Source organism: Plectrocnemia conspersa, unplaced genomic scaffold (assembly GCF_051122295.1).
Source record: "Plectrocnemia conspersa isolate PC_06_02 unplaced genomic scaffold, ASM5112229v1 ptg000004l, whole genome shotgun sequence".
In the NCBI taxonomy this organism is placed as follows: Eukaryota; Metazoa; Arthropoda; class Insecta; order Trichoptera; family Polycentropodidae; genus Plectrocnemia; species Plectrocnemia conspersa.
This window is the reverse complement of record NW_028277168.1, coordinates 19,503,650-19,529,380: the sequence shown is the minus strand read 5'-3', so window position 1 is coordinate 19,529,380 and position 25,731 is coordinate 19,503,650.

Sequence of the window (25,731 nt, the reverse complement as noted above, 5' to 3'; positions counted from 1 at the left end):
CACTATGATTTTACCAATAATAATACAAAAGTCTTGACTTTTGGGAATTCCCGGGAATCGTTAGTTCAAAACTCATATGAACCCACCACTATTGTGTAAGAAATCTTGGAATTAGTAATCATTTTATAATAAATTAAATTCCAATCGAACACATTAGATTTTTGAGGTGCGCTGTACCAGAGCTGATTATCAAAGTGAATTCTCTAAATTCTGAAGTTGTCATATGTGTAAAGTCAGCGTTAGCTTCACTGTATTCGAGTTTAAGGCTAATCTTAAAAAAAAAAACACTTTTTGTTTTTGTTGAACACAATTGAAAATCACAGCATTGTAATATATTTCAAATTAAAATTATTTTTTTAACTGTTACTGTTATATAAATATATCACAGAAATTAATTGGTATATTTAGGTCCATTGAACCTTCTAAGAAACAACGTTTTTTCCTGTGAACGAAATTGGGTATCTGACAAACACCTATTAACAATTAAAATCACTCAAACGCACTAAAATGTAAATGCTAAATACAAATGATTGGACCGGTACATATATCTGACAATAAAAATAGTCTGGTTCCGCTATATTACACGTTCTTAGACAATAAAAATAGTCTGGTTCCGCTCTGAATTATCAAGATTAGTCAGTTAGTCGAGAACTAGAAGTGATGTTAAACATCTTCCCATTATTAAGCCAGAACACAGCTATACTGAATTCCTTCACTCAAAAACATTAGTCAGAATTACCATTTCGCATCAGACAAACGAGAGTTCAGCTACACTTGCACCAATATGGGCTACTAAATATCCACTGAAACAACCCTTGGATCTCCTAAAAGTCTAGATATTTAAATAAAAATTAATTTTGTATATTGCTTGCTTTTTGTTAGTTTATTCCATCTGTTGATAAATTTAAGGGTATGCTACAAGTTAATATTAGTTTATTTAATATATTATCACAAAATTGAATGCTTTAATTTATACATGCATGCTTTGTGTATTCAAGGATTGATTAAAGCCACACATACGATATATAATTGCTCCAAAACACTACGAGAGCTAAAATCGCACGTTAAGAACTCCTGCATGAGCATTGCAAACCGACACTTGTATTTACGTGTTTACGTGTGTCTGTGTGTATGTACATATTTGTAAATATGTCTGTAAATTAATCTACCCTCTTCAGCGATATGCGTAATAACGAGCATCTTCAAATTAATGACGATATGAAATATATACAAATTTTCATTGCCTCTCCGGTTGAGTTATTGTTGTAAGGCAACACAATAGAACCCTAAAATAATAATATATCTGTTACAGTAATTTATGTTGTGCGATAACAATAAAGATTCTAAAATAAAAACAGAACAACCTAATCCATGGATGTATCTGACGTATTATATTATAACACAGCTTATATGTGTTGTACATAATATATTATATTACATTATAAAAAAAACACGCTATTGGATTATATAATTAACACCTGTATATTTAGGTGTGTTAAATAAATTGCTATCTAAGAAGTGGATAGCAAATTCTCCTATTGCTTTTTCAATACTATTATGAAGACAGATTACAGTACTATTTTCCTCATAACGGTCTTGCAAATTATTGTCCAGATTTATTTATACCTCGTGTGCACTGTTGCAAAACGGACAGATCAATCAATTCTCAACTAGCCAGACGTGGGTCAGTGTTTCTACTGCGGGGTTTTAAAAAAATCGTTACAAGAAATGACCTCATGGCAAAGCGGTTGTCGGACCAATTAAGCTACCGAATAGCACGTACCTAATTTCCATGCACCGGAGTATTATGTATGAGGCATTTTAATGAGCGTTTTCTATAACGAATTTGTCTTATCGATGTAGCCGCCATAATGAGAGTTCATATGTGGTACATTTGCATATTCTAGTTGTATATTATACATATTTTAGAAACAGTTAAATTGCGTTGGAAATTGGACTGATTAAAAACACTTCTAAGAATTAGGTGCATGTATAAAATAATTGTTTTAAGTACAAATGATTAACTTAACTTCTTACAAGTAATAGTATGCCGAAACAAATATTTTAATATTTAAGGGTCATTATATTTGTACTTTAATTATCATGCATTATCTAGTATCTTTGTCAAGCATATTAATAACCATTTCTAATCAAATATGTTGTTAACAATTTAGGAAGTTAGTAAAATGCCCTTGCTTATACATTGCAGAAAACACATTGAGAATAAGTGTGAAAGTAAACTAGGGTCTTTAGCTTATTAAGTCTTTCTTTGTCTTTGACTTTGCAGCCAGATAGACAAGTTGGTGACAGTTTATTTCAGCAATATTCATAAAGAGATGCAGATGTCGGTATACGATGACAGGTCTAGGAAGTCCGAGAGTCTTTGCTAGTGTGCCGAGTGGCAATCGTCCGTTCAGTGAACAAAAATTTATATTACAAAATTATATCTTTTGATTATTTAGGTAATAGAATATATACTTCATTGTATATGCAGGTCTACCGAAAGTAGGGGGAGAGAGAACAAATTCCCGGGGCTCGTTCTCCTTGAGGGGCCTAGCTCAGGAAAAATCATACCAAGAATATATTTATTAAAAAAGAAAAACTGACCTCAAATAATGAATCTGAACTAAGCTACAATTATTTGAGATGTACCTATATAGTGATGTATTTCAAGTATAAGTTCCTTTAGCCCTTTTTGTACATATTATACAATAAATAAATGAAACGAAACATTGCCTTCAAAGGCACCCACTTTCTAGGTAGTACTTTCACAATAAACATTATTATTCAAAGGAACAGATTGTAGTTTCTTGAAGCGGTTCCGTTTGTGTTAAAATTTGTTTGCAAATTATTGTTGACTTTAATGTTTTTTCAAAGCTTACAAAATATTAGACACGAGAAGAAATATTCAATGAAGAGTTTTGTTATTTCCAAGGAAGAAGCAAAGAAATAACGAAAAATCAACAACAGCACCAGCTAAATTATATAAATTGAATGTTTTTATTGATTGTATTATCAATAATTTGACTACTGGATTTAATGCAGAAAAATAAATTAATAATACATAATAATATAAATTAAAAAAAATATAAAAAAATCAGTCTGGAATCTATCCCGAAAATATTTTTTAAAATATGTCATTTCAGTAAAATCATATCGGAATACATTTTTACCAGTGAAATATACATTATCTGGCAGGTGCTAGTAAAATTATATGATTTTTAATTGTTTATATGTAGTAATATATATATTTATATCCTCATCAATATTTATTTACATCCGGTGCATAAATGTTACAGCGAATGTATATTTTTTGGTATTATATTTTCACTAGCTAAGTACAGATACATTTTCACTAGTAGATATATATTTCTACTAGCGAAAATATAATTAAACTGATGGACACTAATATGCTACTATAAAATGTATATGAAACACAATTTGACAGTTGCGAAACGTCCATTTGCTGTTCAAACCCAAGCCTAACCTAAAACTAATTATACTTTTAGAACTTTCATTAGGTTTAAATCCAAAATCCAAACTAAGCCAACTTAAATAAGCAGTATAAAAAGTACAGACACATGTAGATCGCATTTCGCATATTGCTTCATAGTTTGTCTGCACTTGTATATTACACTATATTTTAAAAATATATTAGTATGGACTTCTAATATAAGAGGGCTAATCAAAGCATTTTCAAACAGAATTTTGGTCAATAGGAGAGCGCAAAAAACAATTATCACTTCTCAGAAGGCAAAAATTCACGTCAAAAGCAATGAAATCGTGTCGGTGCCGTCGCAGTGGGAACGCTCGGTAACGAGCGTTCCCAATGCGACGGCGACGGCACGATTTTATTGCTTTTGACGTGGATTTTTGACTTCTGAGAAGGGATAATTGTTTTTTGCGCTCTCCTATTGGGCAAAATTCGGTTTAGATGTACTTTATTTGATTCTCACTCGTAATATTGTTATAAAAAGTCTTAATATAAACGATTGCTAATCAAGCGTTTACACTGCGATGGCACGATTTTATTGCTTTTGCCCTGGACTGGAAGTTCCCTATATGGCAACACTGAGCAGCAATGAAAACACGACTAATTATCAGTTAAATATTTTTAACGCCTAATTAAAATATTTCCCATAAAATATGATTTCAGAAAATATGTCGCAACGTATTATTATTTGTTATACGATGTTAAAAAATATATAAAATGCCATTTTTATGTATATGATAAGCTAACTACATATCGAAGCTGTGAAGTAATTATTCAAAAATAAGTAAGTAATTTCAATTATTAATAATTATAAATACTTACATAAATGTTTTTTTAAAAGTTACATAAAAAAATAATACTTAATAATACAAATTTAATACATGACATTTTATCATTAATTTCTCACTATATTAATCGATACATAAAAGTCTAGCAACTCATTGACAAAGCACTACTTATTTGGCAACCAATTATTTAAATACCGCCCACCTGTCATTCAACATGTAATATGGGCAAGAAAATATATCAAGCATTTCATTTCATGCTTAAGAAGTTGCTTATTTTTTTATTTACTAACAAAAAACTTCAATTTATTATTATAACATGTATCATACATCGATCATGTATGAACACGATAAAATATTTATTATAACAAAAAAACTGTGTATATTATCGCATTTTAAAGATCTCCTGCATTCTCGTCCTTATCGAAATATCATTTTACAACTGCCTTCCGTCTTTGTTTATTAGCGAAAATGAGTCAATTAAAAAATGACACGTGCATTTTTCATGCGAAGTTCTGGCCTTGTGAGTGTTTGTATGATTTTTTATTCGCGTAGACATATCATTAATTGACGCAATTGCGTCAGAAAACGTTCTCACATTGAAACTTTTTTAATTAGTTTAATTATTTTAATGTTGTTTTATGGAATCCTGAAAGAATTTCAACGCTTTAAGGATAGCTGCGCTTCGCGTTAATGAGATAACGTGTACGAGAGAGCCACTCTCCCGCCATACAAATAAATGAATAATAGACGTTCGCATAAGCTAATTGGCAAGCGGATACATACTATACGTATAAACGAGAGAAAGAGTAGTCTCGGGGTCATAATGCTACAATGTAGTTATATAAATGCGATTTAAATATATCAATGTCAATTACGGGTGTTATGACGGGCGATGTATGAGGACGAAAAAAACGTGTATGAGATTATTTGTACATTTCGTTCATACGTATATAATATTGAAGAGATAAGATCTTCGTTAGTAGCACCAATTATAACAATTGAGCAAAGCTGTTTTGTTGTCAATATAAGTAATTATTGGCTGTCACGTGATTTTATACTTTTTTTTTACAAATCCATGTTTTATTTAAATTATAATGCTGCTGATAATAATTGGCATGAATAAGAGTGTTTTGCTGTGTTACAGACGAGAAAAAATAAGTTAATTATAATGGTCCCGGTGTGGCGGCAAGATAAGGGACGCCTCATCAATGGAAATCACGATCAGTTAATCAGACGACTAAATTATGATTATAAAAACATTCCGAGCCCCAGGATAGCATTTAGTGAATTATTCTCAAGAATTTTCGGCGGAAAAATATTTCTTGTTAACTGGGAAGACCAAAAATTATACAGGATTTTTTCTTAGCACTGCAATATGCTTCTACAGAAAAATTGTTTTCATCATCAAAGATTGAAATTAATTATTTTATTCGACAAAAATATTAAATACGATAAAGTTTAAAATTAATTAGAAAATTAGTGGTGTTTTAATGCAGCACTTTAAAATAAAATAAAAGAAAGGAAAATATAAAAGATATTTATTCTCAGCGTCATTTTTGTTTAAAATAAAGATAATCTTTTTGAAAAAATACAAATATGTTTTTTTTTTGTAATAATATAATTTAATATGTTTTTCTAATTTTTGAAAACATTATTTACATTTTCTCAAGATTTTCACAATTTTTTAATAATTCACTTTTTCTTTTTAAAATTTCTTATGATTCAGATATCACAAAAGCTTTTTCGATTAAAAGGGAGTATTTAGTTACTAGGGGAATCAAATTTATAGATCTTGATTCAAAAACGCTGCGAACTAAGGTGTACTCATAAGGAATAACTGACGGATCACCAAAGTAAAACATCTTCGAATATCTCAGACGTCATTTACGTATAAAGAATTTCTACTTATTCTCAAAGATGATTTCGAGATTCTAAGTTAACGTTTTAAAAATTGTGAATAACATCGGGCATTTTCCGGCACTTAAGAGCAGATGGTTGTCAGATGCCTATCTCTACAAAGAATGTAAATCACTCTGAGAGAAAGAGTCTGCAACAGATCGAACGCATTTAAACAATTTTAAATTATCAGCATACAAAAAAACTGGAATTTATAACTGACAAGACAGGTCAACAACTAGGGCTCTGCCATTTGGGATAATAAAAGCAACCAAAAAAGCCTCACTTAGTCGGTGCTAAGTGAGGTAGTAACTTGTCTAACAAAGAGAGTCAACGCCCCTAAACATCCGACACTCCCAGAGCACCCCCAAGGAAACCCAGCGCTGGGACTACGCTATCTACAAGTCAACACAGCTTATAAAAATTCTACATCTTAGTAGAAAGGCCGTATTGACGCCCCAGAGACTACATCTAGAGACTAGGCCTCCAGAGAATATGCCACAGTGACGCCATAAAATTAAAATTTGAAAAAATACGTCAATGTGTAACATAGCTCTAAATTAAATTGGTGAATGAGTAGAATTCAATTATTCTAACGATCAAACAAGTTGTTACAAATATTTTAGAAGTTAGTAACAACAATTAATTAGCCATAAATATGTTTCTGTGGTCACTGTACAAATTCTAAATGTCTTTATTAATTTCAATAATAATCTGGATGTGTTTTGTTTGATGTTATACAAAATATTTTTAAAGGAGCAAATTTTTGCATAAAATAAAATAAAATCAGACAGTGATTTGTATCCTTAAAAATGAAATTATAATTAACAAAATTTGTAAATTGTTAAAGAGAAAACGCAATTTTAAGACAGTTAGTAATTATCTCTCTGTTATAAAAAATACTTCATTTTTTATTTAATAATTTAAAAACATAATGAAATAATAAGCAAAAAAAAATAATTCTACAATGAACAATAAAAATATATTTTAATTTAGGTGAATTTTGGAAATAAAAATGATAGTATTAATTCCCATTAAAATTATAAATATTTTCCAATTCATTAAATACATTTATTTTTACTTTTAGAATCTCTGCATGTTTTGTATATAATATTTTATTTATACACAAGTTATATCAGTTATATATGCATAAATTAAAATTAATTTGGAAATCTTTCCAAAACATAAAGATCATTTGCTTAAAAATTGCGAACTTTAACTCTTTTACAATCGTTAAATTTTATTAATTAAAATGTATTATGAAAAACACTATACTTAAAGTATAATAATATAATTATAAACATACATCAAAAGGTTTTGGATGGACTGTTCTCGTGCATGCCAGAAAATTATATCTATATAAATATATTGTACTTTGCAACTACAAAATCCAGTTATTACCATCTAAACTGCGAATGGATTTTGCATCCTTCATTATTGTAATACTATTGTAAATAATGGCATTCTAGGTAGGCAAAAAAAAGTCATACACAAGTTACACATTATTCTTTAATAAATATTGTTTGTTAAAAAGTATTGAAACGATGGTGAAATATTGTTTTTTTTTCTTAAAATTTACGAAACAATTTAATAATATATTTTTAAAGCTACTATACTTTTTGCTACTAGTTACATAATCAACAGTGTTACAGTTAATTATTACTTGTGTGTTTAATTAAATGCACAGCATTGCACATACTGTATTTATTTTTTGCAAATAATCTCGATGACAGAATTATTGTCCAGTCGGCCTAATATTTTAATTGGCACCATTACCCTACCTCATAAATCGATAATGGATACCTCATTAAAACGCATTTATCTGCGATCATTAAAACGGTGCCAGCTTCCAATTCGGTCCTCTGCGTCGGCTTATCAATAAATATTAATTGGTTTATCTCGCGCCGTAAAATCGAATTATTTCAACTCATTAACCGGATTTACGGTGCATTTAACGTCTTATCGTCGATATAATTAGCCGATCAGAATTCGATCAGTATACCTAGGCATGTGCTCATACATTCGCTCGAGCCACGTACGAATTTTGCTGCAGCACCGTTTCATTAAACACTAAAATATATGTTATTGTTTTTGTGTTTAATAATAGCTTTATCTGGAAATTATTAACAATGGGCGTAACCATTGAAACCACGAGCTTTTATAAAGCGCCATGAGTAGATTATTTAATATGTATAAAAGCTTCAAAGGTGTTTTTCAACACGTGTTCTCGATACGATGTTTCAAAAGTTCATTGAGGCGATATAAATAGGCGATTGTGTTTTGAACATTAAGGGCTTTCAGTATTTATAAAGCAACAATATATCCTTCATGATTAATTAATTAAAATGTTAATATTTTTTAACATTAAGAGTTCAGATATATGATCGTTAAAAAAAGGTGGCATAGTTTATTTAAGACGCTTTATAAATAAATAAAACGTACAATATTTTAGTTGTTATAAAATAATAATAAAAAAACTACTTTTAAATGAGAAATTTAAGAAACATGATTTTCAAAGCATAGAATGCTTACGGCAATCAGTGAAAAGCTTGACAAAATCAATATGCCTATTGATTTTAATTAATTAACAAAATAATATACTAATGCCAGTATGACTCATTAGGAAAATTTGTCAGGTTAGATTTTCAATAAAAAAATTTCTATTGAGCTTGGAAAAATCGAAATTATTGATTATTATAATAATATTATTTCGATCGACTATTATAGATTGGGTTTTCTAGATTTTTTATCGTTATAAATAATTTAAAAAAATATAACCAATTAAAGCTTTTATACTTTATATATGTATATATATTGTATTTCAGACTGGTTTCCCACTATTTATTGGTTGTTGACTGTGTTTACTCAGTTGGAATGCCTGCACTACACTCTCTGAAAGTTGGCCAAGGTTGGCCAAGGATGGAGAATATAATGGGTTACTTCGGTCGAGTTCGGTTCTGCCCGCTCTAAAATCTCTCGGAAGTTGTCAGAGGTTACCGAGAACGGGAGGTAAAGTGGGGGTAATTCAGTCGACTTGGCCAGCTTCGAGCGCTTCTGAACGGACCGAAGTCAGAGCTGCTCTTTCGAGCGTGAGCAGTGAGATACTTCACCTTTCGCTTTTTCGCGTGTTAAATGACGAGAGTGAGAGAGATACTGATATAGTGCTTCGCAAACTGAGATAGAATGAGTAACTCGGTTCAATTTCAGTATACGCGTAGGCGTCCTATGGTCAACACGGACGTCGAGCGCTACATCGTAGTCACGTGGGCAAGTTATAATACCACATGCTTATCGGGGACTTCAACAGACTCTTACTGACATCTTTAAATATTTTAGGGCACCAAAAGGGATTAATTATATTTTTGATAGTATATTCTTCTAACAGATATTGTTATGATATTTTTTTCATATAAAATTAAATAATTGAAAAATAATTAGTGGTACTTGATTTTGTTAAAAAAAATCGTTTCGAATATCCTTATGTATTTTCCTAGATCGGTTTATATAAATGTCACACCATAACGAGAATTTAGAATCGATGGCGACAAATTCTAGGATAATCACAGATGTGGTGTTCGTATTCTGAAGTATCATTTTTATGCCTTATGTCATTTTACAAAAGCCGACAAAGATTTTGCGTAAATTGAATATTTACGACCAAAAGTTTTCACTGATATTGTATTGGTGAGTGCCCACACAAACTTTTGTAATTATCAGTAGCGTAATTGTAATAATATGACAATTTAAAAATTGCGATTATTTGGCAAATTTTTCGATCGCGCGCAAACATGCTAGCTGTACGTGACAGCAGCCGCCGTCCGGTGGCATATGAAATTTGTGGCAGTGTGGCCGCTACTCGGAAGTCGGCGACCTCGGCCGACTTCAGTTGAACTTGAGTTCGGACAACTTCCAGAGAGTGTAGTGTAAGCATAACACACGAAGCTAATGTCGATCAGGTAGCACCGGAAGATTTACAATTAACAAATACATCAATACCAAATTGAATACGATAGCTAGTGGAGTTTCGATAATTTCGAAGATGGATTATCAATTTTTTACACAGTTATCTTTATTAAATTCTATATTACTCCATCACGGTTTATACTTAAAATTTATATTTACTTTAAATATACCAATTACGATACTGAGTAAGCAAAATATACATTTTAATCTATTTTGAGTTGCTATCTAATATACATTTTGCTACGAATCAAGTAGCCTATGGGTGAAACGGCTTGTAATACTTCAAATAATGTTATTCCATTTGATTTATTTAGATCTATGTATTATTGACGATTTAATTAAATGTTATTTATAAATAAAATAAATAAATATTAAAACGTTCAGTTATTATATATACAGCGTACAAAATTTAAGTAGCTTTTACGGCAGAAGACCTTAATCGCATCACCGTTTCGAATTACATCGGCGCGAATTTTTGTCAAGCATCCACACATACATATATACATAAACCTTGTATAAATGTTCATACACACATTTATACAAAAACACAACGTAAACGCTCCGGTAAATCGGCATAATCGCAACGTCTGGTTAGAATCCGTTGTCCCATTGTCCTGCGGATGATAATTCCTCAGCCGTAAATACGCCACACTAATCCAATTACGCAAAGTTCCCAATTTCGGTATGTAATGATTCACAATACATATATATTGCAATTGATAAATGGTATCTGGAGCATGAGACGATTGTTTAGGGTGTATGGTGAGCGAGCGAGCTTTATGAATTCCAAAACGCTGGGTAAATGCCATCTATGCCTATTAATGTAAATTGCTAAAAAATAATCACCGTGTGATACAACATTTATGGTCAAATTTAATTACTTATGATATACATTAAGTAGATCATATGATTCATAAGTGGGGCAAACCATTAGTTAATTCCGCGCTCAACGTTTCACTCCAGTGTATTAAAAATCATTGTTTCTGCCTCAATAAGCCGAGCAATCCGTCAAATGAGCAAGACTCTTGTATAATATTTTAGTCGTTAGAAATAATAAGACAAAACATATGAAATGTAGGCACAATCAAATTAAAACAAATATAAACTAGCGTTGAATTAAGCATGCATTAGCAAATGCAAGGCATTGAACAAGAAACTATTTATATGAATAAATTATAAATATACAGATGTAATATATTCATATGAAGTTCGTATTATGATAATAATAAAAAGCAATCAGATGTAAATCATGGTCGTAAAAAGTGCCTAATTAAAAACTGGATTATAATATTGACAATCAAACTGTCCTTCGAGTCTATATGTTGTACGATTTTATCGTTTATTTTAGTACTGTTATTTATGTATATTTGACTGTTAGTGTTAATTGTTAACGTTTTTAATTGGATAGCTTAAAAATACGATTTATTATAATATTTTGAAATTATAAAAATTGTAATAAATAACTAAAAACAGCAGTAATTATTTATTATTTAAAATTTAAGATTGTTTAGTTTATTTCTCGAGATGAGATAATAATCATATTATTTTAATTAATTTAAAACAGACATATTTTCGTTTTTGAGTCAACCCACGACTATATTGATTTATTTATTTAGCTACAAGCTTATTAAAAACTAACAATTATTCCAGAACCTTTGTTTATATCATGTACATACTTATAACGCATTAAGTGAGTCGTAGGTGAAATAAAATACTTGAAATTATTTGATGAAAGATGTCCATATAGACAGCCAAAAGTCAAAACATATTTCACATACCATGTACATTTTTTTAACAATTTTTATTTTCGCAAATTACAACTCAATGCTACTCCATAACTACATAAAAATTACTAGAATCTATCTCTATTATGATTGCTCTTTAACTTAAGAATAGATCAAGACATATTGACAAATACTTGCTCATTTAAATAACGTCAATAAAAATAACCTAAAGCCTCGAGATCATAGGAAGGCGTTGGTAAAAGCTTTTTTTATGATAAAATATATAATATTAGAGAATTTCATATTATATTATAGAAAATTTACCTTGCTAATGTTTGAAAAACTTAAATAAGTTTTAATTATTATATTTTATTTTACGATACTACGCTATCCATAATCAACAAACTTGTATCATTCTCAACAATAGTGACTAAATCATTTGATTTAATTTTTTTTTTTTGAAAACTCTTAACCTTTAATGGAGTATTTCACTCCTTCTGGAGTTCCGAAAGGTTTCATTCTTAGATCACTGTTGTTTATATTGTTCATAAATGACATATGTAGTCATATGAAATATTTTGTTTTATTCTAATGACTTGAAAGTGTTCAGAAGACTTTGAAAATCTTTCTGAGATTTCTGTCTGGCAATTAGAGATTCTAAATATTAAAGATCTTTAACCTTTTTATGTACAAATATGAGACAAAAATAAATTTAAAAAATGACTTTGCAGTTCCAAATTTAGGTTTGTTAGAGTTAGAGTTTCCAAATATTCAGTATATTTTACAATTTAAATATTAAATAGTCAACGTTAAAATATTCGAATAGTTATAAAGAATCAAAAATTTAGTTTGAGTACTAAATATACACATAATGGTGTAAAAAACAATAAAAGTTTGGCTACTGGTAGTGACGGGTGGCAATTAGACACAGATTGAGCCGCTGCAGTAGTATTTTATTGACGATTTACAGTTACATTGGCCGACAAAGTTTTCCAGTCGAGATAGTCCGTTACGCCAGTGTTACCAGAGTGCCGCCAAGTTTTGGTCATAATAAATCAAAATAAATACAAAGAAATAGGCCGCCAACAAAAGTATCAAGGCAAGTTTAAGAAAAGTTTTAAACTTTAAATCGGTAAAAAAATTAATTTTATTTATGACTGCTACTGAAACGAGTACAATTAGGTATCCTTAAAAAAAATATTGCCATTATTAATTATTTAAAAGTAAAAATTATTCGTATTGATTTAAAGAGGATAAAGATTCAATATCAGTCGTTAAAAAAAGTCCACAGCTGCAAAATATTAACTTGGAAATATGAGGAATTTCCGGAATTTCGGCAATTAAAAAGAGATTTTTATTTATTATTTTGTTTGTTGATTGTTATTTGTTATAGCCATGGCTGTTATATATAACACGAATATGAGAATATTCTCAAAACAAAAATGTAAATAATGTAGCGGAACATTGAAAAAAATGACTACCTGCAATAATCAAATTAAAAAAATGTGTGTTTTTTTTAATTTTTTTTATATATCAAAGCAATTAATTTAAAAGTCGAGCTAAGTTGCTAAGTCACAAGAAATCTTATGTTCGAATAAAAATAAAATTATATTTACATAAAAAGATTCATTACATCGTTGCTGGATAATTTTTCAATCTTAAGATAAAAACACTCTTAAAAAATCCTTTTCTCAAATTATCTACGTTGTATGATACTTCATTACTTAGTAAGTTCACTGTGTAAATTTTTATGTTATAAAGCAAGTCGCCTACCTCCTGAATTAACTTATGGTACCTCAACCACAAAAAACAGTGACAAAACAATACATATAATAATAATAGAGGTAAAAAGTTTGCCATCACATTTGTTTTTGTTTTATATCAACATTATAGATTGCCTTGTTGGAAATGCCTTGTTTTTGTAAAATACAACAATATTTTAGCAGTTTATAAATATCTTAAATTAAATTAAATTATTATGCAATAAAAGAAATATATTTTTATGGGGATAGAAAACTTCTAGTTAATTTGTATTCTTTCGTGTAATTTTCACCTAGAAAAATATTTTAATACAGAATTGTTTAAATGATTTATAGCTTAAAAATAGATAACCCTCATCAAAGACTTTATTTACAAATTATTTATTCAAGTAAATGCCTGGTTAATAAACTAAAGCTCAAAATAATAGACACAATAATTAAATTACTACTGTAGGTCATGGTAGTCTTTGTATAAATAACCCATACCCTCAACTCAATCAAATAGACCGATTAGAAGTAACGTTCAATGACAGAAGTCACCGTGTCCGACCAGCGGGTAAATGCACATACGAACATCCTACAAAAAAAAAAGAAAAAGAAGAAAAACGTCCCAAGAATAAAGTAATGCGTTATGGTGAGTGGTCGGGTACAAATCAGCCCGGGCCGAGTATCTCTAAGTAAGAGGCATTGCATTCTAAAGAGGGGCACTCAGCCTAATGAAACGGTAATCCAGTCTAACCCACCCCACAGACACGGCCGCCCGTCTTATCCGGAAGGGGTGGATTTGCCACCGCCTGAGCCACCTCACCGCCACCCCGATTGCTACCACCTTCATTTTGAAAGGATAGTCCCGACCTTCTTCCATACGGGCTACGTGAAGTACAATTTTGCATTCGAAACGCATGATAATGACATTGAGAAAATGTGTTGCAAGATGCATTCTAAAGACTCGTTTTAAAAAAGAAATTGCAGTATATTTTAGGGGTGAAATATGGTTTATAAAAGACTAGTATGAAAATCATCATCGTATAATCTACATAAAAAAATATTTCAAAACTAACGACGAATTCATACAATTAATTGTCTTGTAGAAACAAGTATTAAACGCTTCCTAATTTTTTAAACGCGTAGTATAATACAAAATCCGATAGATCAGTTGCAGACTCCGATGCATTTTCACGCACCGCTGCACTCGTTCGCCATATTTATGACCGCGAAAAGCTCGATTAAAAGCTCGTTTAACCGGCAATAATGACCGCCGAAACAACCGACAATAAAATGACCAATTAACATATGTAAACGAAGCACTTCTAATTAAATCCAGCCATTTATAAAATCAATTGCAAAAGCGTGCGCGTGTTGCTGATGATGCTTACATGATTTGTTTTTCGCATTAAATTAATTAATAAATTAGTCGAGTAATGAACACATTACCGATAGGTATATAATTTTATTTTTAAACTACACTAACAACGGATCTCCAATCGGACAAAGTGGCGTGTGAATAATTCATCGAGCTGTATCTTCAAAATTCGTGAGCAGTAAAACTAAATGATACATCATTCGGGACCCCCGACAAGACCTAAGAGCCAAAGGGCCTATTTCCATCGCAAGGTCGCGTAAAAAACACACAAACGCACAAATACAAGGGTATGCATATACGATGAGATATAAATATCGGCAGTGCAACTAATAAACTGGGAGAGTAATGTTGGTTTTGAAGTGGTCGAGATGTGTATTAATCACGACTAATGAGTGCTCAGATGCGAAATCGTCTGGACCAAAACGTAAATAACACACGCGAGATTATTACGTTGACGAGTGACGGAATTAGAAATTTCGACGTGAGCGATTATATATCGTGGGTGTTAAAAAATGCCGAAAATTCTTTCAAGTATACATATATTAGACCAATTTAATACATATATTGAAAGACATGTAAAAAAGATTGTTAGTCATATTAAAAAATGTAACTTCTTTTAATAATTAAAAGATTATTTTGATATGTAGTTTAAAAAATATAATAAAAAAAACAGAGCTTTGCTAATTATTAGAAAAACGGATATATTATTTTAAGATTTAAATAATTTGTCTTACTTTATAACGATAATATTATTAATCATTAATAATTATAAAAATAACCCTTTTGTACCAAAAAAATATATATTTTATAAACTGACATAAAAATACTCGTTGATCGAGATTTTCATTCAATTGAAGTACACATTTTGCTGAATGCAAAAAACAATTATGTATAACATCAACAATATGTTCCATTTTAGTTATAAAATAAAACATAAATTTAACTTCACTTTTATAATTTTTTTAAAGAGGTAACAGGATTAAAAACCCTTTCTTCTTAACAAATCATTGCTGATAACTTTCGATTTTCGAAAGGGATTTTGCACTGCAGAGCAAATTTTATAACTAACTTAATAAACTGATTAAACTAATAAGTTTATAAAAATCTATATTCAGAACATTTCTTCTAATATTTTTTTTACACATTTTGTATGTGTACATTTTTTTTAATCTTTCGTTTTAACCTGACCAGTGTGAGCCCTGTGTACAAAGGGTTAAATATGTACCAACTGGGTAAGTCAATCAGATATAATGAATATCATGAAGTATTAAAGAATCGGTGGCATCTATAAATGTTCATGTATATCATAGTTTATTCCCAATATATGTTACTGTGCGGCTGGGGTTAGCTTTATTAATAGCACATTTTTAAAAACAAAAATTAAGTCTACTGCTGTGGCTTGAACCAGCGGCCTCTAGATTACCAGTCAAGAACTTACGGTCAACGCTATTCCAACCTGAACGAGCATAGAACAAGTATATGTAAGCGTGAGGAAAAAGCTTAGCTTGTTAATAAAACTAACAAAAAAATATACAAAAATTTTCATAAATATATATGTAATATTTTAATGTAAAAAATTTGCACATTGGCCAAATAAAAATTTAAATTAATAGTAAAATAATAATAATAGATGCTATAGAAAATATTATACATGTAATATAAAAATAATAACTACATATTTTTAATTAGCACAGAATTTTACGGTTAAATGATTTTTATGGCTAATTTATAGGAAAATATAAAATATAGTTTTTAAATATGTTAGGATTGCATATATCTTCTAACAAAATTTTACTGTATTTCTGTAAATTAACAAGATAATTAATTTTGATTATCAATTAATACGGAATACTTTTATTTCCATTTATATATTTTCAGAATATTTTGAAAGAGGTTACATGATTAGAAAACTATTTTCTTTTAGCAGATTTTTGTAGATAATTTTTATGTTAAATTTACAGCAATACAGCAGAGCGATTAATTTATAAATATTTTAAGTGATTTTGGCCTACAGAGCAAATTTATAAACAACAAAAAAATCAAAGTTTACAAAAATATGAATACTAAACATTGCTTTTAATATGATTTAATACGTTAAGAAATCATTCATAAAAAACATTTTATTTTATTATTTGATCGACATTTTAAGAATAAAATTTTAGAAAAATATGAAGTTTTGTTTTTGAAATATGATTTCTGAGATATTTGACCAGGTTTTTATTATTATAGTTTTATATGTTTTATGATTAAGTCATTTATTTTGAGGGACAGCTTAACCTTTTCAACGCCCAAATCGACTTAAGTCGCCCGATTGATTTTTTATCTCTTTACACAAAAATCGATAAAAAAAATGATTATTAATAAAAAAAAAATTCTGATAAATAAACATAAAATATATATAAGAATTATAAAAATAGTAACACAGTGAAATTTGCATTAAGAAAGATAATTTGAAAATAATTTCTGAGTATCGCGTCCAAAGAATTAAGGGCAAATTTTAGGAAAATATAGAATTTTGCAAATTTTTAATTCTTAAGAATAATAATATTTTTTTTTTTGCATAATACTACAATTTATTTTTAATGCATATTTATAATGCCGTTTTAAATAAATTATATTTGTATTGCACTGTAGATGTGGCAACCGTGTTCCAAATAAAATACGGAAGTTTTTTGAAAGTTACATTTGAACTGTTTTGCAACGTTTATCGAAACTACTTTAAATCTCCTTTTAAAAAAGATAATATATTGTCAATAAAGCCTTTATTAAACTATATACAGCGTTGTTTTAGAAACATTTTTGCCTGCTTTCGAGAAACACAATTTTTTTGTAGGAATATCAACATTGACAGACAGTTGATATTGGGTGAGTGGTTGACAAGAGCAGAGAGGAGAGCGCATGTTTTTATTTGCCTGACGCCGAGCTTCTTTAACCCAAGCTTTTATCTTGGGCCGGCCGTCCCCGTTGGAGACTACCGTAGTTGCTCTGGCGCCGAGCTTTTGACTGTGCTCAATCGAGCTTTATTAAATGCATTATCACATCGAAGCTGTCTGAGACTACAGCTCCAAAATAAAATTCACGAAGTGAGGCCTTTAAATGAGTTTACGGCCCCCTTAACGATGCCATTTATCGAGACGGTAACCTATAGAGCTGTCTTCATTTAGTAAATCCCTCCTTAGATAGAATATTTTAGTCTGCGCCACTTCGCCGTTCAAAAATGACGACCTAGATGGCGCGTCGCCAAAGGTCTGTGCCCCCGGATAATGTGCTCTGTGGCGTTTTATTATTAAGTATTCCGTTCAAATATAAAATAACTTAAATTACATCTACAATGACAACTCAAGATCTTTACATAGTCTATCATAATCAATCATAAAAATAAAAAATAATTTTAGTATATTTTTAGCAAATAATTAAATAAATCAAAACTATATTCTATATGGGTTTATTATTTAAATGACGTTAAAGTAACTGTTTTACCACATTTATATAAATTAAAGCTGCGACGTTTTATCACAATCTATGTACAATATACACAAGAACACTCAAAATATTAGGCCAAAGCTGCGCTTCAAACTATAATATATTAATTAAACCTACTTTTTAGCCGTAATATAAGTGACTTATCGCCTTCCAACTAGTTGAACATAGGTATATGAAGTTTTAATTTAACAATTCGCCCTTAATACAACGGCTGATTCTATTGCCGCACATGAAGTCAGCCACTCGGCTCCGAAGTAATTTACCACTCAATTTAGATTCATTAGTTTCTTTTGACAACTCATCGCCGGCGAGCCGACGTAGGATGACTTTCGAAAGTCGCAGGTAAAGTGTTTTAAACACTTATATGAATAATATGTTTCATTAGCTAAGTGGTCGACTTTGGGCGCTCCGCCCGTTTCGAAACCGCCCATCGATACGATCTCTTTCGAGATCATTTCGATCGATTAAACTTGACCCAAATGTTATGCCACCTATTTATTTAGTTTTCAATAAATATTTTTTGGTAAAAAATGAATTAAGTCGAACCAGTTAGTCGCGCTCACGTGCAATGTTGCAAATCCGCATTCTTAAAACCCGTTTTTCGTTTAAGCGAAATCTCGTAAATGTGTTTTACTGTTAAATATACGTGCTTATTTATATGAAATAATATATTAAAGGAAAGGTGATTATATCTTGAGGCATTGCTAATTTTGATCCTCGACCACGACTGATAAATAAGCTGTATTAACTATATTAAAGTCGTGATTCATTAACAAAGATACACTTACATATAACATATATTATATATATTAAGTGTGAATCGGTACAAACAATACCATTTGATATGTATAAGCAGAAATGATATCCTGATGAATAACCGGTAATGATGGATGAATTTATTCATCAAACTATTTGTCTTTTACATTTATCGTTCAGAACCAGATTATCAAATCGTTTCTGGCGTTACTTACTAAACGTCCGAATATAATCCAAATGAGAGTTCGCCAGAACAAGTTTGCACTATGTTCGAAAACAAATTATCCCGAATGCTCCTCGTATGCATTTACCCGTCAATTTGTTTTAATGCTGATCCAACGTTTAGAGATTAATATTGATGTTTTGCGAGTGCTACCAATATGAAGATCAATTATGCGATAATGGCGTGTGTAAACTAATACGCGTTTATAATGCATGTATGTAGTATACTCATCGCTGCGTAATGATTCATAATTGATGGCCGTTGATTAAAATGCATCAGATAGGCGACAATTATGCACCAGGCGTGGTCCAGCTTCTCTGTACGCCTTCGAAGGGTTATTTATTATCAATTATCGGCTTAATCGAATCTAATTTCGGATTGGTAACAGATAAGATCGAGGCGAGACCGATCGGGATGCCGCCGTTAACAGTTAATGTCGCAATTACTTTTACTTTATGACGTTTCTTCGGAATCGTATTTCGATAATATCTTTATTATAAGCTCATAGTAACTTTTAATATTATTATTATCATCAGAGAACGTTACAAATTGCTTATATAGTACAAATTGGAACAGCTTGATTGATCTTATGCTAAATTATAACATGTAAATGAAGCTGAAGTATTAATAACCACATAAACGTAATACCACGTCGTTGATGGTTTTGTACAACTACGTAGGTAGTAGTGAATGGTCGAAATATAGGTTTATTAATTTATAATCTTTATTGATTTACGAGAAGTATTCGAAAATAAATGATACTGTGCCGGGGTTGTTTTTTATTATGCTTAATTCTAACTGACGCTACGTTGAATGTATGTCGATCTTTCTATTTCGTTTTTGCCTCAAAATAAAATATTATTGAGCGCGCAACTCTAAAATCAGTCTTTAGCAGCTCAGTGGTGCGGCTGTTATTGATATAGCTTCTGGGAGCACTTAGTGGAGATCCTCTGAAAGAGCATTTCCTTGTGGTGGGCCCAACCGATTAAGGGCAAAGCCCCGGCGGTGACTGATTCATGTGAAGTAACTTTTAAGCGATAAGGTATTTCTTATAAATCGGTACCTTCATTATTTGAGCAATATCCGTTGATTTGGATGATAACTGAAATTGCTGTTTTTTATTAAAAAGATTAATATTTTTGTACTCATAGGTGAAAACTTTAATTGGAATACAGTATATTTATGTTAATCTGAAACTGTTGGTCCGTTTGCTATCTTTTTACATTTTAACACGTGTAAACTATTTATCGCATCATAATCTGCGCGCGTTGGGAGCCAAAAATAGAGTAGGCAAGAGAGTTTTAATGATTTTTAAAACTTTTTAATGATACGAAAATATAATATTATGTAAAACACAGTCATTAAATTTGCAAATTTAGTTTAAAATCAAAAGATTATTAATTATGTACCTATTGAAAATACGCATTTAACGTGAAAAGGCACTTGTCGCGTTAAAATGCTATTAGTTTTTACGATTCGTCGACAAGTGAAATTGCTATGCCAACAAATGCATTTGAACGTGAAGATCAGAGATTCTGCTTCAACTATAGCCGTTACAAATACAAAATATTATTATTGCATTAACAAATGCCGTGTTGTCAAATCACCACCTGCTTAAACTCCAACGCAACATCGTTCACTTAAATTCTGAATATAATTCCAGCAGGAACTTTTATCAAGAATTTTCAGCAAATACTCCCGATGGGATACACGAGAGTTTATTAGAACTTTCACCAAATAAAGCTACCTCGAGCATCAACAGATAGCATCATAAGATTCCCTATCGAGCTTGACGGTTTACCGTTACATTGTAATTAGAATCCACTACTATTTGCCTCTCAGCCATACACCGTTACCCTGCGTTACTTTGCCTCTCAGCCATACATGTTACCCTGCGTTTCTAAAGAAATATTCACCATTTTATTTGTATTATATAATAATGCTCTTTTTTATAATAAACACAAATATTTTATTGCTTTTGGAAACATAGTAAGAACGAAAATAGTAGGAACACACTATAATAATAATATTTATTTAAAAGATCGTTGAAATTCTGCGCAAAATTAAAAATATCAGATACATAAGTAGCAAAATTATGGAATGAAGTTAGTGGTATTGTAGGTTAATCAAATTTATTCATTAAACAATCCAGAACTGACGCCGATCCCCTAGAAATAAAAGTGGGAGGAGTGTCGCATGCAACGAAGAAAGAGATAAAACATGCTATTTCGTATAACGATACTTCGTCCAGGCGACATGGGAATCTTATGAAGCAAACGGATAAAGCAGCCGCTTCCCTATTCACGTCATGCTACGACGTTCAACCCGATTTCCTAAGATAATCAATTGAATTCTACATATCCTACGATAACATTATAATAATTGTACAATATTTTATAATTGCTACAATTTTAATAATAATTTATGATTAAATAACTTTGCCTTCGCTACATAAAAATTAACACTTACAGCTAGGTTAGAACTAGTTTGAGCAAACATCGTTACAACCATAAAGTAATTTTAATTATTATTTTTTTTAATATAATATTTAATCCTGTAAGCTAGTTGTGATTCTGCTCACTGATTTTTAAGAGAGAATTTTAGATACCTGTGAGCGTTATTTTGCCTAACTCATCGACATGTTTTATTTGCTTAATTTTAATTATTACGTCCGTTTGTTTATAATAATATTGGATCACAAAAACAATATTTAATTATATCCCAATTTAAACATATTTGCAATAAATAGAACTGAACACACATTCAAAATATAAAACGCATTTGGCAATGTATTACAACGTATACAAAAAATATCAATTAAGAACGTTCATTATGCGGTAAGAGGAATATTAATTATAAGTGCGTATTCTCGTGAACAAAACGAACCGAACCAATATTTGATGGTTGATGGATGCTCGAGAAAAAATCACGTTTGAAAAAAACGTTAAAGCTAAGTGGCTCTCTAATGCTTTTAAATACTATATTGATGAGTTTTCTATTTGCATAGATAAAAACGTAAAAGCCATAAACCGCTATCTAATAATGGTGGTTAAGTGAATCGATCGGTAAATCCATCAAGCATCACAGGTGTAAATAAGTCTAAGGTTCGATTCGGATGCAAAAATGAAGCAATATTCTATAACGTTAATTTTAATTAAAAGACACTAATAAATGTAAATATAAAACAAAGCAGCGTTAAGTGTGCGCGTAAAATAAGAGTCATCATATTTGATGGATGTAAGATCTATAATACATATATAGTAAACAAATATCATATATTATCTAAAGGTTTAATTATTCAGTATATTTTTTGTATGGTACAATCTACAAAATGTCAATTAAAATACGAATTGACGGTGTTCTGAGTGGATGAAGGAGACTCACTCAACTTTGAAAGGGTTTGAATCTTTAAAACGCTTCAAGAGGGATGCTAATTTCGTTAAAAGGTTTTAAATAATGCAGCTCTTGGAATCATCACACGTTCGGACTTTGCACTATCTTGGTTTTAGCCAGACTGAGTGTATTTTAGGGTATGAAATTAATTATTAAAAATAAAAGGATTTATTACAGTATACAACAATTTTGCACTTTATCGTCATATGTATTTTATTATATAACACACATAGCTATAACAAAAATAAATTATACTAATATTTTTTTAATGTCTTGAAAATATAATTATTTTACCGATTTTAAGTTTAAGTTCGTGAGATAAGACACGTTTAAGCATGGTTCCAAATATGAATAATTTGTAAACTAGTTATATGATTCTATCAATAAAGAAGGGTTAAAAAAAATGTGGGACAATTACAGCTTTTAAATATTTCTAATGCGTCTAGTTTTATTTTGTGATTTAATAATAAATCTTCTTGCATTTTTATCTAAAAAAGGTATTATTAATACAGTAACTAAATTTTTCATTACATTGTTTCATAATTGAAATTTCTTTGTTTATATTCAACAAAATAGTGATGTTAATCAATTTTATTGCTAAAATTAAAATGTTAATATTACAATAACTCACCTCCATGATTTATTATTAATATAAATAAAGGTCTTGGTTCTTAAGAACGGAATTAAAATTACAGAAAATTATTATTATGCATTTATGTACCACTCAACTATTTTATTTGTAAATTAAAATCTCCATATTATTTAAAATTATTAGGAAACCATGTAAAATAAATTACTTTCAACTGAGATAACAACGCTTATCGGAACTAGATTAAAACTGCTTTATCGGTAAATCGTGCTTTGGTTCCAATTTTAAATATATTAATAATTTTGAGTCACGTTATAGTCAGCGGAACAAATAAAACATTTTCTAAAAACCGTTTATCATTGTTTTTTGGTGGAAACTTAGCTGGTGATTTAAAATTAAAGCCAATATTAGTTTATCAAGCAGAAGATCTCAAAGCATTGGAAGGGAAGATAAAGAATTGCTTCAAGTGATTGGAAATCAAATAAAAAAGCTTGTATTATTGCGTTAATATTTAAGGATTGGTTCACTTTTCATTAATAAATAAATATTTTGAATATATTATTGATAAATAAATATTTTAAAATATTTTTTTTATGTTCGTTTTACGTCAAAATTCAACATTCGCACACATTTTCATGAACTAATTACGTGTGAAAGTCGAGGGCTACCTGTATTTCTTAATTTATATGAAATTCATCAAATAAAAATATATAAAATAATATTAATATTTAAAAAAAAAATAGAAAATTAATCATTAAAAATAAACCACATTCTTTAAATATTTTGGCAACTATTATAATGTGAGGCATATCTACGTGGCAATAAATTAATCCTTTAAGGAAGTCATAAAAATCTATGCACATACATTAAAATAATAGAGGTAAAGTTAAATGCTATTTTTATAATAATAAAGATACATTTAAATTAAGCCCCATTAACAATAAAAACATATGCAGTGGCGTAGCTATAGGGGGGGGGTGAGGGGGCGGGCCACCCTGGGCGGCACTTGCTTGGGGGCGGCATATTCGCGATGGGATCGTCTAGTATCGTCTGGTTCTTAACCCTGAATGCACTAAAACATATATAAATCCACGAATAACAAGAGCTTAATAATAACCAATTTATTATTTTAAGAAACGCTGATTTTAAGACCCTGAAAAAATTGTATGGGGGGGGCGGCAATTTTAAGGATCGCCCTGGGTGGCACATACCCTAGATACGCCACTGAACACATGTATTATATCCCTGATAATAAAGAAGAGACGTTACAGAAAAAAATAATGTCAAAACAGTTTTACGCCACCAAGAGCAGGTAGCGAAGACCACTTTCATGTCTGAGCGTTACTATGTTTACGCAAGCTTTTAATTATTTTAAGAAATAATGTTTAAGTTAAAAGTGTTTTTTAATTATTTTAAGAAATAATGTTTATGGTATAATCATTTATATTGAAAAAAATAATGATTGACTATACCACCTAATTCAAAATTAATTGTTCAAATAAAGCAGAGGAGAGACGAGGTTGCGAACTATCGTCTTCTTCTATATAAAAACTGGAACATAACCTCAAAATTATGATATTATTGAATTTAAAAAAATGAAAACTATTGACCTCGCGGTCAGTTTTAGATCACCAAATATACAACGGCAATTTACGAGCTCAGAACTTTAGGCAAACAACATAGAAGTCCGTAAAAAGGCAGTAAAGCAGCCTTTTCACTTTAATCATGAGATTTTAAATTAACCCAGCTATCACTTCTGAATATCCAGAAGCTTTAATATGATTTAGAGACTACGATCAAGAGCCACGGCTATTGATAACTGTACATAATTTTTAACTTGAAAAAAGAATTGGAAGCCGCTTTAAATTCATTAAAATTTCACAAGGTTATCCATCCCAATTTAACACATATTAATTTCTATCACTGTTTAAAAATCGCACTATCTCAATATAAAATGACCCGTCGTTAAACTTGGAGCCCTTTCATCACGTATTGACCCCAGGCATAAAATTAATCCGCAGCCCAAACGATCTAAATATATACAGAGCACTAGAGAATCCCATATCGTTAGCTGGCCCGTTAATTGTTTCGCCCAACTAATAGAGGGTCCCTCTGCTCCATCCCATCCTCCCGTCTATATTCCAATTTACGAGAAACATACTTAATGTGTTTGTCTTCTGTATCAGCGGTGTCTGATGTTTCAACGCTCAAAACACGCATTACCCCTTATGCCGGCCCTGTCTTGTTTTAGTTAGGAGCTTAATTTTAAATGCACACATAATATCTTATAAATTATAGAT